Source organism: Protomyctophum parallelum, assembly GCF_964188405.1.
Source record: "Protomyctophum parallelum genome assembly, chromosome: 21".
NCBI classification, from domain to species: domain Eukaryota; kingdom Metazoa; phylum Chordata; class Actinopteri; order Myctophiformes; family Myctophidae; genus Protomyctophum; species Protomyctophum parallelum.
Genome location: NC_139713.1, coordinates 38149425 through 38165274, shown reverse-complemented (window position 1 = coordinate 38165274; position 15850 = coordinate 38149425). Strand labels below are relative to the sequence as shown.

General features: G+C 38.7%; 1 long non-coding RNA gene across 1 annotated transcript; it reads left to right on the top strand.

Annotated features, from left to right (window-relative positions):
• The first annotated feature begins 14320 nt into the window (after window positions 1–14320).
• LOC310879043 lies at window positions 14321–15523 on the top strand. The gene is made up of 3 exons (XR_014570928.1): window positions 14321–14355; window positions 14899–15021; window positions 15387–15523. It is a non-coding gene; the product is annotated as an uncharacterized lncRNA (long non-coding RNA).
• Window positions 15524–15850: the final 327 nt, after the last annotated feature.

Genomic DNA, 15850 nt, shown 5'->3' with positions numbered 1-15850 from the left:
ATGATTTCAAATCAATGAGTTACACTGGCTGCCAAATAGCATGGAACGTGCTTGAATTATCCATCACAACATAACACATTTTCTCTATGTGTAATATACAAGTCAGTTCAGATAACTGGTTGGAGTGAGGTCTGTTATTTCTGAAATACTAAGACTGGATGCAGTGGCATGCACAGACATTTTGAAGGGCAGGTGCTCAAGTGAAAAAAAGGTCACCTTGTGCAGCGAGTGGAACCGGCCGGTTGCCTTAATAGTGTGGGATTTAGACATTTTGGGGCCTAAATAACTATAACAAAATACATACATAAATGTGTCATGCACTTTATTGTCTAGACTTTAAGCTTCCTCCTTTTTGGCTGTGTGTGTAAGCAGGTGACACGCACGCACGCGCGCGCACGCACGCACGCACACGCACACACACACACACACACACACACACACACACACACACACACACACACACACACACACACACACACACACACACACACACACACACACGCCTTATCACTCTAGATAACTTACAAAGGGACATTGGGATCAACTTTGCTTTACTTTAAAATGATAAAACAATATATAGATAAGGTTTCACCCTGCTATCAGTTCAGAGTGACACAGAGAGAGGTGGAAGGTCAGGAGACAGGACACCACATCATGAAACTGAAAGTGTTTGTTATCTTTTATGAAGTAATAACAGCTAGACACAGCAATGCTGCTGAAGACCTTTCTGTCTACCGTTAACCTTTATTGAGTCTTATTTTGTCTTTTAATTATTATGTTTTTTTTCTTTTCTTATGTTTTAAACAGTACTAAAATGTCCTTTTATAATGTGTCTAGTGTTCTGCCTCTCAACGTGTTCATGCTTAATGTGTTAATGTAAAGAACTTTGAATTGACTCGATGTTGAAATGGTAAATGGTGCATTTATAAAGCGCTTTACAGAGATTGTGCATTACATTCACACACACACACACACACACACACACACACACACACACACACACACACACACACACACACACTTCATGACCATAGCGGGTGCGCCTGTAATTGCATATCACCCAAACCTTAATAGATATCCCATAGTCTTCCCATGGTGGGGGGTGTGTGTGTTGGGGGGGGTTGTCGCATAACGTTAACCTCTGTTGTACTTTTACAATTAGATCTGATGATGTGTGACTGAGTGACATATTTCCTGTCAGTAGGCTGGGGTGCAATACCCAAACTCAACTGTACTACACCATGCCATACATATAGGGATATGACACTACTGAACTCAACTGTACTACACCATGCCATACATATTAGGGATATGACACTACTGAACTCAACTGTACTACACCATGCATTACATATAGGGATATGACACTACTGAACTCAACTGTACTACACCATGCCATACATATTAGGGATATGACACTATACCGAACCCAACTGTACTACACCATGCCATACATATTAGGGATATGACACTACCGAACCCAACTGTACTACACCATGCCATACATATTAGGGATATGACACTACTGAACTCAACTGTACTACATGACACTACCAAACTCAACTGTACTACACCATGCATTACATATAGGGATATGACACTACCAAACTCAACTGTACTACACCATGCATTACATATTAGGGATATGACACTACCAAACTCAACTGTAGCCTACTACACCATGCCATACATATTAGGGATATGACACTGCCAAACTCAACTGTACTACACCATGCATTACATATTAGGGATATGACACTACCAAACTCAACTGTACTACACCATGCCATACATATAGGGATATGACACTACCGAACTCATAGCTAGTGGCAAACACATGCTAATATACTTAAGTTAGCTTCAATGAGCTTCAATATATTTTATAAGATTTAAGATACATTCATGACCTTCGGATTTTAACCATGTTCTACCAGTTACTCAACTGGCAAAAGGCCACATTTACTTTCTATACATCGGCAGACATCCCTCCTGCTTTGCATAAGATCAAAGTGGGCGCCAAATTGGTCACCATTTGATTCTGCACCACTTGATGCTGCATTAAAGGCTGCTTCCATCTTGTGTTAAATATGCAAATTGCAAGTACATTACTTTACAAATAAAGTACTTTGAAATCGAGTGACCGTTTTTTGTAGCCTATTTATTTCATGTAATAATCACGGGTAACGGGTCGGATAACGGGTCAATTTTTTGACGGGCGGGTCTGGTTTCGAGTTTTATATAAATCACGGGTAACGGGCGGGTAGCAGAACTGATGATTGACGGGCGGGTCGGGTGCGGGTATCGAAAATTGGACCTGTACTACTGTGGTCTTGGAGCGAGGTGAGGAACCTGTAGTCACACCTGTGAGTGAGCAGGCTGTATTTAGCAGCTCAGCACAGGGTGAGACAGGGACCATTGTAAAAGACACAGTAGACGTTCCCAATAGTCAGGCAGCAGTTGAAGAAGAAATGGAAAGTCTGTATGATACGGATGAATCTATTACTGAGAGCTCACAATATAGCATCTCAGACCTCTATACACTAAAAGAAATCAACGATTTATTTGATGAAACGTATGGCCAGCAGATTAAAGTAACAGACTACTTTCCAGACACTGAAAAGTTCATCAGATCTGTAACTATATTCTGCAAAGAGTTGTTGGGCTTGATGAACTTGAGGGAAAAAAAAAAAACGTTTCCGCCTTAGAAAGCAAATAGGAATTTTGAGAAAACCTGCAACGGTTAGGAAAGGGGGAAAAAAGGCTAATACTAAGAGGAAATGATGATCATGTTTCACAAGGTGTTTTCATACTTTAACTCCGTAATGGCTGTTCTATATCTAAGTTTCCTTTTCTCTATCTTTTCAATGCATAGCCTTACGATAGGATCCCTCAATATTAACGGTGGGAGAGATAGATATAAGAGAGCTATGGTTACAGAGGTAGTAAAACAAAAACACATAGATATTTTATTTCTACAGGAAACACACAGCGACTCAAACAATGAAGTTGAGTGGGGGATATGGTGGGAAGGGCAGTACAAACTCAACCATGGCACTAACCTAAGTGGTGGTGTAGCTGTGTTTTTTAGCAAGGGATGCAACCCTAAAATGAGCCACAGAGCTAGTGAAAGGGAGGTGCCTCATTGTAAGGGTAGAGTTAGAGGGTTATATTTATTGTCTTGTAAATATTTATGCACCTAATCAGGGAGCTGAGAGGCTAGTTTTGTTCAGAACCCTAATAAATGATCTGCTAAAATACACTCACGAGCAGCTCATTATTGGGGGAGAATGGAACGCAACAGAGGACTTTACTATGGACCGTAACAGTGAGGAGCCACACCTCCAGTCATCCAGAGCCTTAAGCACAATGGTCACCCAGCTCGACCTGGCATGGAGATTAAAGCACCCAAACACTAGGCCTAGCCCATCCTTTTTGGAAATTTTGATTTTTTTTTAACCTCGTTTTTCATCATTTTTGAACATGGGCTATAGCCCCTACCGTTCGGCATACTATAGCACGCCGTTTTTCATCATTTTTGAGGATTTGAAAAAATTTCAAAATTTCAAAAAACGATGGGTTATAGCCCATCGTTTTTTGAAATTTTGAAAAAAGAATTTAGCCTCGTTTTTCATCATATTTGAACCATAGACAAAAAAATATGGACAAAGCGTTCCCCGGGTCTAACATGAACGTAAAATGAAGCCTGTAATAATATGCTAATTCCTGATGTAAGTCGCCATCTTTGGTACCAGCTGGCCATTGGCTGGCTCCGTTTTGTATACCAGCTGGTCATTGGCTGCCCAGACAACGAGGCGGGACTTCCCCCCTTCTTCTCCGTTGGTTTTTATTTTGACTCGAGTGGGAGGGGAATCCCGATCATAGACTGTAATGGTAGCCACGCCCCTCAGAACATACGCGATGTTTTTTTTTCTTTATGGTCATTTTTTTAATTAATGGGACCATAATTTTCCAAAAAGAATATTATGACATTAGAAATGAGACTTTAAACTAGTGAGTGGAAGAAGAAAGTATTCATGACCATGTTTATTAAGGTAATACAGTCTAGGTGAAGTTGGGCCAAAATACATGGGCCTCTATGGAGCTATGGGGCTTTTTGGGTCCGGTCCAGCGCCACAACAGGCCATTATATGAACTACCGATTTCAAATGAGGCTTCACGAAATATCTGGCTGACTGCCCCCCTGATTTGAACATGGGCTATAGCCCCTACCGTTCGGCATACTATAGCACGCCGTTTTTCATCATTTTTGAGGATTTGAAAAAAAATCAAAATTTCAAAAAACATGGGTTATAGCCCATCATTTTTTGAAATTTTGATTTTTTTTTTTACTTTGTTTTTCATCATTTTTGAACATGGGCTATAGCCCCTACCGTTCAGCATACTATAGCACGCCGTTTTTCATCATTTTTGAGGATTTGAAAAAAATTCAAAATTTCAAAAAACGATGGGTTATAGCCCATCGTTTTTTGAAATTTTGAAAAAAGAATTTAGCCTCGTTTTTCATCATATTTGAACATGGGCTATAGCCCCTACCGTTCGGCATACTATAGCACACCGTTTTTCATCATTTTTTGAAAGAACAGATCACAAACGAGCAACACTCCGCAATTCCTCCGCAATACTCCGCAGTTCCTCCGCAACACTCCGCAATTCCTCCGCAATACTCCGCAATTCCTCCACAAAATTTAAAAAAACATGGGTTATAGCCCATCGTTTTTTGAAATTTTGAAAAAAGAATTTAACCTTGTTTTTCATCATTTTTGAACATGGGCTATAGCCCCTACCGTTCGGCATACTATAGCACGCCGTTTTTCATCATTTTTGAGGATTTTAAAAAAAAATCAAAATTTCAAAAAACATGGGTTATAGCCCATCGTTTTTTGAGTCTTTGTTTTTTTTTTAACCTCGTTTTTCATCATTTTTGAACATGGGCTATAGCCCCTACTGTTCGGCATACTATAGCACGCCGTTTTTCATCATTTTTGAGGATTTGAAAAAAAAATCAAAATTTCAAAAAACATGGGTTATAGCCCATCGTTTTTTGAAATTTTGATTTTTTTTTTTAGCCTCGTTTTTCATCATTTCGGCATACTATAGCACGCCGTTTTTCATCATTTTTGAGGATTTGAAAAAAAAAAAAAAATTTAAAAAAACATGGGTTATAGCCCATCGTTTTTTGAATCTTTGTTTTTTTTTTAACCTCGTTTTTCATCATATTTGAACATGGGCTATAGCCCCTACCGTTCGGCATACTATAGCACACCGTTTTTCATCATTTTTTGAAAGAACAGATCACAAACGAGCAACACTCCGCAATTCCTCCGCAATACTCCGCAGTTCCTCCGCAACACTCCGCAATTCCTCCGCAATACTCCGCAATTCCTCCACAAAATTTAAAAAAACATGGGTTATAGCCCATCGTTTTTTGAAATTTTGAAAAAAGAATTTAACCTTGTTTTTCATCATTTTTGAACATGGGCTATAGCCCCTACCGTTCGGCATACTATAGCACGCCGTTTTTCATCATTTTTGAGGATTTAAAAAAAAAATCAAAATTTCAAAAAACATGGGTTATAGCCCATCGTTTTTTGAGTCTTTGTTTTTTTTTTAACCTCGTTTTTCATCATTTTTGAACATGGGCTATAGCCCCTACTGTTCGGCATACTATAGCACGCCGTTTTTCATCATTTTTGAGGATTTGAAAAAAAAATCAAAATTTCAAAAAACATGGGTTATAGCCCATCGTTTTTTGAAATTTTGATTTTTTTTTTTAGCCTCGTTTTTCATCATTTCGGCATACTATAGCACGCCGTTTTTCATCATTTTTGAGGATTTGAAAAAAAAAAAAAAATTAAAAAAAACATGGGTTATAGCCCATCGTTTTTTGAATCTTTGTTTTTTTTTTAACCTCGTTTTTCATCATTTTTGAACATGGGCTATAGCCCCTACCGTTCGGCATACTATAGCACGCCGTTTTTCATCATTTTTGAGGATTTGAAAAAAATTCAAAATTTCAAAAAACATGGGTTATAGCCCATCGTTTTTTGAATCTTTGTTTTTTTTTTAACCTCGTTTTTCATCATTTTTGAACATGGGCTATAGCCCCTACCGTTCGGCATACTATAGCACACCGTTTTTCATCATTTTTTGAAAGAACAGATCACAAACGAGCAACACTCCGCAATTCCTCCGCAATACTCCGCAGTTCCTCCGCAACACTCCGCAATTCCTCCGCAATACTCCGCAATTCCTCCACAAAATTTAAAAAAACATGGGTTATAGCCCATCGTTTTTTGAAATTTTGAAAAAAGAATTTAACCTTGTTTTTCATCATTTTTGAACATGGGCTATAGCCCCTACCGTTCGGCATACTATAGCACGCCGTTTTTCATCATTTTTGAGGATTTTAAAAAAAAATCAAAATTTCAAAAAACATGGGTTATAGCCCATCGTTTTTTGAGTCTTTGTTTTTTTTTTAACCTCGTTTTTCATCATTTTTGAACATGGGCTATAGCCCCTACTGTTCGGCATACTATAGCACGCCGTTTTTCATCATTTTTGAGGATTTGAAAAAAAAATCAAAATTTCAAAAAACATGGGTTATAGCCCATCGTTTTTTGAAATTTTGATTTTTTTTTTTAGCCTCGTTTTTCATCATTTCGGCATACTATAGCACGCCGTTTTTCATCATTTTTGAGGATTTGAAAAAAAAATCAAAATTTCAAAAAACATGGGTTATAGCCCATCGTTTTTTGAAATTTTGATTTTTTTTTTTAGCCTCGTTTTTCATCATTTCGGCATACTATAGCACGCCGTTTTTCATCATTTTTGAGGATTTGAAAAAAAAAAAAAAATTAAAAAAAACATGGGTTATAGCCCATCGTTTTTTGAATCTTTGTTTTTTTTTTAACCTCGTTTTTCATCATTTTTGAACATGGGCTATAGCCCCTACCGTTCGGCATACTATAGCACGCCGTTTTTCATCATTTTTGAGGATTTGAAAAAAATTCAAAATTTCAAAAAACATGGGTTATAGCCCATCGTTTTTTGAATCTTTGTTTTTTTTTTAACCTCGTTTTTCATCATTTTTGAACATGGGCTATAGCCCCTACCGTTCGGCATACTATAGCACACCGTTTTTCATCATTTTTTGAAAGAACAGATCACAAACGAGCAACACTCCGCAATTCCTCCGCAATACTCCGCAGTTCCTCCGCAACACTCCGCAATTCCTCCGCAATACTCCGCAATTCCTCCACAAAATTTAAAAAAACATGGGTTATAGCCCATCGTTTTTTGAAATTTTGAAAAAAGAATTTAACCTTGTTTTTCATCATTTTTGAACATGGGCTATAGCCCCTACCGTTCGGCATACTATAGCACGCCGTTTTTCATCATTTTTGAGGATTTTAAAAAAAAATCAAAATTTCAAAAAACATGGGTTATAGCCCATCGTTTTTTGAGTCTTTGTTTTTTTTTTAACCTCGTTTTTCATCATTTTTGAACATGGGCTATAGCCCCTACTGTTCGGCATACTATAGCACGCCGTTTTTCATCATTTTTGAGGATTTGAAAAAAAAATCAAAATTTCAAAAAACATGGGTTATAGCCCATCGTTTTTTGAAATTTTGATTTTTTTTTTTAGCCTCGTTTTTCATCATTTCGGCATACTATAGCACGCCGTTTTTCATCATTTTTGAGGATTTGAAAAAAAAAAAATTTTTTAAAAAAACATGGGTTATAGCCCATCGTTTTTTGAATCTTTGTTTTTTTTTTAACCTCGTTTTTCATCATATTTGAACATGGGCTATAGCCCCTACCGTTCGGCATACTATAGCACACCGTTTTTCATCATTTTTTGAAAGAACAGATCACAAACGAGCAACACTCCGCAATTCCTCCGCAATACTCCGCAGTTCCTCCGCAACACTCCGCAATTCCTCCGCAATACTCCGCAATTCCTCCACAAAATTTAAAAAAACATGGGTTATAGCCCATCGTTTTTTGAAATTTTGAAAAAAGAATTTAACCTTGTTTTTCATCATTTTTGAACATGGGCTATAGCCCCTACCGTTCGGCATACTATAGCACGCCGTTTTTCATCATTTTTGAGGATTTAAAAAAAAAATCAAAATTTCAAAAAACATGGGTTATAGCCCATCGTTTTTTGAGTCTTTGTTTTTTTTTTAACCTCGTTTTTCATCATTTTTGAACATGGGCTATAGCCCCTACTGTTCGGCATACTATAGCACGCCGTTTTTCATCATTTTTGAGGATTTGAAAAAAAAATCAAAATTTCAAAAAACATGGGTTATAGCCCATCGTTTTTTGAAATTTTGATTTTTTTTTTTAGCCTCGTTTTTCATCATTTCGGCATACTATAGCACGCCGTTTTTCATCATTTTTGAGGATTTGAAAAAAAAAAAAATTTTTAAAAAAACATGGGTTATAGCCCATCGTTTTTTGAATCTTTGTTTTTTTTTTAACCTCGTTTTTCATCATTTTTGAACATGGGCTATAGCCCCTACCGTTCGGCATACTATAGCACGCCGTTTTTCATCATTTTTGAGGATTTGAAAAAAATTCAAAATTTCAAAAAACATGGGTTATAGCCCATCGTTTTTTGAATTTTTTTTTTTTTTTTTTAGCCTTGTTTTTCATCATTTTTGAACATGGGCTATAGCCCCTACCGTTCGGCATACTATAGCACGCCGTTTTTCATCATTTTTGAGGATTTGAAAAAAATTCAACATTTCAAAAAACGATGGGTTATAGCCCATCGTTTTTTGAAATTTTGAAAAAAGAATTTAGCCTCGTTTTTCATCATATTTGAACATGGGCTATAGCCCCTACCGTTCGGCATACTATAGCACGCCGTTTTTCATCATTTTTTGAAAGAACAGATCACAAACGAGCAACACTCCGCAATTCCTCCGCAATACTCCGCAGTTCCTCCGCAACACTCCGCAATTCCTCCGCAATACTCCGCAATTCCTCCGCAATACTCCGCAATTCCTCCACAAAATTTAAAAAAACATGGGTTATAGCCCATCGTTTTTTGAAATTTTGAAAAAAGAATTTAACCTTGTTTTTCAACATTTTTGAACATGGGCTATAGCCCCTACCGTTCGGCATACTATAGCACGCCGTTTTTCATAATTTTTGAGGATTTGAAAAAAAATCAAAATTTCAAAAAACATGGGTTATAGCCCATCGTTTTTTGAGTCTTTTTTTTTTTTTTTTTCTCTCGTTTTTCATCATTTTTGAACATGGGCTATAGCCCCTACTGTTCGGCATACTATAGCACGCCGTTTTTCATCATTTTTGAGGATTTGAAAAAAAAATCTAAATTTATAGTTATAGCCCATCGTTTTTTGAAATTTAGATTTTTTTTTTAGCCTCGTTTTTCATCATTTTTGAACATGGGGCTATAGCCCCTACCGTTCGGCATACTATAGCACGCCGTTTTTCATCATTTTTGAGGATTTGAAAAAAAAACAAAATTTCAAAAAAATGGGTTATAGCCCATCGTTTTTTGAAATTTAGATTTTTTTTTTTAGCCTTGTTTTTCATCATTTTTGAACATGGGCTATAGCCCCTACCGTTCGGCATACTATAGCACGCCGTTTTTCATCATTTTTGAGGATTTGAAAAGAAAATCAAAATTTCAAAAAACATGGGTTATAGCCCATCGTTTTTTGAGTCTTTGTTTTTTTTTTTTACCTCGTTTTTCATCATTTTTGAACATGGGCTATAGCCCCTACTGTTCGGCATACTATAGCACGCCGTTTTTCATCATTTTTGAGGATTTGAAAAAAATTCAAAATTTCAAAAAACATGGGTTATAGCCCATCGTTTTTTGAAAATTTGATTTTTTTTTTTAGCCTCGTTTTTCATCATTTTTGAACATGGGGCTATAGCCCCTACCGTTCGGCATACTATAGCACGCCGTTTTTCATCATTTTTGAGGATTTGAAAAAAAATCAAAATTTCAAAAAACATGGGTTATAGCCCATCGTTTTTTGAATCTTTGTTCTTTTTTTTTTACCTCGTTTTTCATCATTTTTGAACATGGGCTATAGCCCCTACTGTTCGGCATACTATAGCACGCCGTTTTTCATCATTTTTGAGGATTTGAAAAAAATTCAAAATTTCAAAAAACATGGGGGCAAACATAGCGGGCAAACCGTGCAACGTATTCAAATTCCGTCTGAACCACAACAAAGTCGATGGCCTCGTGTGCTGTTTGATGTTTAAATCGTGTTTCTACGTAACAGTATGCCAGAGTAATGTGGCTCCAAAGTAACGTGTCGTTTTCTGTTTTTCCCCGCGTTTCCCCATTGACTTTGCATGGGGCATTTTTCGCGTCGTTTATTGCGAATTACGTCGGCACGGTAACCCGAAACGGAAAGAAAAGCACAAGCACACCATTCCCGGCCGAGCCGCACGTTTCAATGTATATATTGTGGGGCTTTGGTAAACCGTGCGGCCGGCCATAGACGTCAAAGTTTCGTGTCTTGATTATTATTATTGTTGCGATTAAGTATGTGTTGCGGATTTCAACCTGTGTTTCTGCCATTGCATGGCAGGCACCCAGAATAAGTGGATGAGGACAGAATGACTAATTTTAAAGTAGAATTAAACTCAGGAGTCAATCAAGAAAGAAAAATAACCAAAAGTGACATATTGGTTATTGGATATATCAGCCAAACTGAAAAAGAAAGTTAAGGAGAGGAGCTAGGCAAGTCCCACATAGGACCATTCTAACCACTCTCCCCAACTAAAAACCACTAAACCTCAAATTGCATGAGTGTAACAGGAGTCATGCTGTTCTGTGCTGCATTGACGGAGTGATATAGGGGTGATGGGCGGGGCAACATTTGCAATCAGGAATGAGCAGCAGGTGTGCAGCACAAGCTAGTTAACCATATTTTAACCTGGTCCATCTGTCCATTGCAATGTTTACATGATTCAAAGGGTTAGTTTTTGATTTGTTTCTCCAGCTTGGAGTAACTACTGTATCAGCACTGAACCATATACACTAAGAAAGGCCTTTCAAAGACTCATCTGATGTCACTATGGACAACAAGGACATGGTCAGAAAGTGACCAAATGTCATATTTCTCTGGGTAACATTAACTATCACTAGGTTTAGCTACAGGTACTAATAGTCATATACTGGTGCTCATTAAAACAGTTTAAGAGCCATAAACGTCAAGACATCTAATTGCCAATTATGTACCGGATGCCACGGACGACAAGACGTCTTCCCTTGGGAATTCTTTTTTTTGTTTTATCCATATTTAGAAAATTCCTCTAATCTGATGTACAGGTGATGACATGCACATTACATGCATAATAGTAATTTCGGAACAATGAACCTTCTGACTAATGACACGGCACCGAAAAGTCTTGGAAATGAGGGACTGTCCCATGCAAAGAGGGACATCTGGTCAGAACCTTGTCTGGGTTTAATTGGTCCCGAGCAACGGCAACTCAGCGTATGAATAGCACGGCTTGGGTATCTAAGGTCACATTCATACCAGAGAGCTTTGCTGCGATTAAAACGAATCCTGCTGCGCATTGTCAGAAAGTGCGCTTCGTTTGGCAGGTGTGAAGGCTCATTCAAATCCTAATGCGCAGCAAATAACCGCATTTTACTCCGCCCAAAAACGTGGGTTTCGCTTCGCTTCGAATCGCACTTTTTTTTTTTTTTTTTTAAGATTTTTTTTTGCGGCTTACGCCTTTTATTGATTTTTGAAGGGACAGACAGTAGGCTGACAGGAAACGGGAGAGAGATGGGGGGATGACATGCAGTAAAGGCCGTGTCGGGTCCGGGAGTCAAACCCGCGGCACACTGCGACTGGATTACCAGTCCGGTGCCCAGACCGTTACGCTACGGCCTGGGCCTGAATCGCACTTGACTACGATTCGGTGCAGGTGTGAATGCAATCCGCAGTAAATAAAGGAAATGAAGCAAACATAATGTGGCGGGTGAGGAGCTGAACACAGTTGGAGACGGAGAAGGCATATTTTACGCAGCGCAAAGATGTCCCGTTACTGTGGATAGACGTGGTCGAATAAGGAGACTGAAGCCCTGATCGAAATGAGGACGTGTACATTAATCAATTGCTTAAGAAAACACATAAAAACACTGCAGTGTATTATAGCCTACATAATATTCTGTCTGTCTGTCTGTCTGTGCATGCCGTAAACATGGAGTGCTGTCACTGTGTGCAGACTGGGGAGTTATATCAGTGCGCTCATGCAGCGCTGTGCTGCATGCCCAAAAGAACAGTGTGTGGCGGCTGCATGCGTAGAGAGAGAGAGAGGGGGGGGGGTCCCAGACGGCACGACACATGCACGTTATGAGTGTAATTTTATCACCATAGATTCCACTGTGTAGGCTATAGTTTATGAATGGAACACATTGATAAAGGTCCCCCCTGCTGCGTTTCCAATTGCTGCGAATGACAGTGTGAAGGCAAACCGCAGCCAATTAAATATGCAAGAATCCCAATTACCCGGCCCATACGGATCTGAGTCTACCGAAGTATTAGGTGAGAATCTGACCTAAGATGTGCGTGCAGTAAGAGCTGGGAGGTACTATATGTGGTGCTCATACTCATACATCGTTCCATCTCCCAGACAGGGGTCTAGTGCAAAGGATAGACACCCTCGTTCTCAGCTGACGGGGACAATAAACGAGTCTGACTGACCTAGGCTACTTAGTAAATAATTATTTACAACAACAATTAAGTGCTGTAGGCTACAGATCAGTCATATTGCTGCTCACAGTTAGGCCCAATTTTAAACAATACTTAAGATGGGTGTCATGTTGTTGAATGATGACCTAACATAACATCTGATCTGAGCTCTATCTCTGAACACCCACTGTCCAATTGCCTGACCCTGAATGTCTGTGGCTGAACCTAAAAAGGGCCCACATACAGACAGTCACCTTTTATGAAGAGGAAAAGCATTCAGTAAAGGCTAAAGCTCCACATGGGCTCATTCAAGTCAGTCAGAACTTGTAGCCACATGGGATGTTTCGCCCATCACAATGTACCTTAATATGCCTTAATTTGGCTGATAAAACCTAATACTTTAATAAGAGCTGATATCTTCTCAGTTAAGAACATTATGCGGAGTGTTTGGTTGCTCTGAATGCAAGTAGACTGCAGAACTAGAGTGTGTGCACTGTCACTCAACGTGCATGCGTCATGTAGGTTGGCTCTGGCTGTGGCGCCTTTACATTGCAATGCGTGTGTGTGTGTGTGTGTGTGTGTGTGTGTGTGTGTGTGTGTGCGTGCAAGTTTCTGTGAGTGCATGCGTGTTTTTGTGAGTGTGTGTGTTTGGGGGATGGGGGGGGGACTATGACTAACACTTTATCTCTTCCCCTTATGTTAAAATGTGGTTTGTCTTTTTTTATTATTTTAATGTAGGCTACATGTTGTCACATCACTAAGCTACATCAAAATGTTGATTTACGAGACACACTATTATGTGCTTGATGTGTCAAGTCACCCCTATTTGTTTAATCTATTCAGATGTATTCATAGAGGATAGCATTTATTGTATGTATTTATTTATAATAACATGTGACCTCATCAATCATTCAAATTTATTGAAAAAAAGTTTTATTTTTACTACTGAAACTGTGCTCTGGACTCACATTAGGTCAAACATTTAAATGACCTAACACAGGTTGTGATGGTGAAGGTATACATTTCGTGTAATTTGCTGAAAAGTGTGTTTGTATATAGTTTTCAAACGTCCTAATTTTGTCTACTGTCGTCACTGTGCTCTGCATGGTGGTCAATATGTCATCATACGTTTAGTGTGTGTGTGTGTGTGTGTGTGTGTGTGTGTGTGTGTGTGTGTGTGTGTGTGTGTGTGTGTGCGTGCGTGCTTGCACGCACACACGTTGTTTGAGAATTTAGGTTTTGTACATCCTTAACGCTGAAGCATTGTGCCAAACCAGCCACAGGCTGACATGGTCACATTTTGCTAAGGCAGTATAATTATGGTTATATAGTTCATGCAATGATTTTGATATGACAATGACACATACAGGAGCGCCAAATACAACATAGTTATTATCTGTAATCAACAGCAGTTACTTTTCAAGATGTCTACAGATCATATTTATGCCGAGCCAGACAATGACAAAGAAGGTGAGAAAGAGAGATAGAGACAGAGGACAGAGAGGGGACCTTGCTGAGGACAGAGTAAAGATGGTGGTGGACATCTACCAGAGTGTGGACGACTTCGTCCCTGGACCACAGGGGGACATGATGGTGAGGGACAACACAGCAGGAAGACAGGCTCAGGGTGAGTTTTGATCGTTGTCAATGTGATTTCAATGTTTAAAATGTAAAAACATATAAAGGGAAGCTCCGCACAGTGCACACTCAGATCTGTGCACAATCAATGTATTTATTAAATACATTGATTGTGCAAAAATCAATGTATTTATTAAATACATTGATTGTGCACAGATCTGAGTGTGCAGAGCTTCCCTTTATTTTTCTCATGTTCCCTTTGTCTCTCCAGCACCTCACTTAAGTTTTGTCAGCGGATGAGCGGTGGTTCTTTTTACAATACATGTAGCAATTGTCTGTCCTTCAATGAAAGATTTTTCAGATTTGATTCAGAATTTCTTACAGCACAAAACGTAACAAGTGCATATACTTCACTATAATGATGATTTAGAACGGGGGTTCTCAATGTTTTTGGCCGGTGGACCCCCGGAAATGCTGTCTTGCGACCCATGGGTTGAGAACCCCTGGTTTAGACATATGTTGTTCAGTTATAGCAGAGCTTTCAAACTCTAATTCAGTCTCTCTCTCTCTCTCTCTCTCTGCACAGCTATAGCTGTACTTTCTGTCTCAGGACAGCGCTCTAAAACAGGGAGAAGGCCTCTCCGAGTGGTTGCTGGATGTCTGGGGATGCTGTGTCTTATACTGATGGGTGTGACCATAGCCCAGGCTGTGCACTGTGAGTATTACATGTCACTAAACTACCACATTACTCACTCAGGGAGTTTGTTGCCTGACATTTTTGTAGATGCGACAAGTATTCCACCACAGTATTAACCCAGAACTTGTAACATTTTTAGTTTTTCTTTTTAATTTAAGTTTCTTTTTGTGTGTATTATAGACCAATTATTTGTTTATACAAACATTGGGACTGGGCGCACGGGTGACTGTTTCATGTAATCAATTCCCAACAATGATGAATAAAGTAGGCCTAGTGTTGACAATTTAATGCACGTAAATAATAACAACAAATTTCCACAGATGCTTAACCTCATCATGAACAGTAGCAATAACTGTCTTTATCATCCATTTCTGTCCTTGCAGATCGTTCACCCAGTAACAGCATGACCAACGACACCCTGGTGCATCATTATAACACGCTAAAGTCCAACTACGATACCCTGACCCTGAATTATACCCAGATAAATATCCTCAACGACAACCTGAACCAGGAGAAGGACCTGCTTCAACTTGAAGTAAACCAGCTGAAAACACAGATAGCAGGTGAGAGATACAAAATAAATTAAAATGGTATAAATAAAATAAATACATAAATGTAGTGGAGTCAAAACTAACTACAATATTTGCCTCTGAGAAGTAGTGAAGTGTAGAAGTATGAAGTAGGCCCATCGCAAACTTGAAATACTTATCCGAAGTAAACAAATAACAGGAATGTTTACTTGAGTAAATGTATGGAGTAGAAAACACCATTGATAAAGTAGATGAATAGTTTTACCCTCCACTCCACTACATCTCTGACTACTATTATTATTATGTGTTATGTGTGT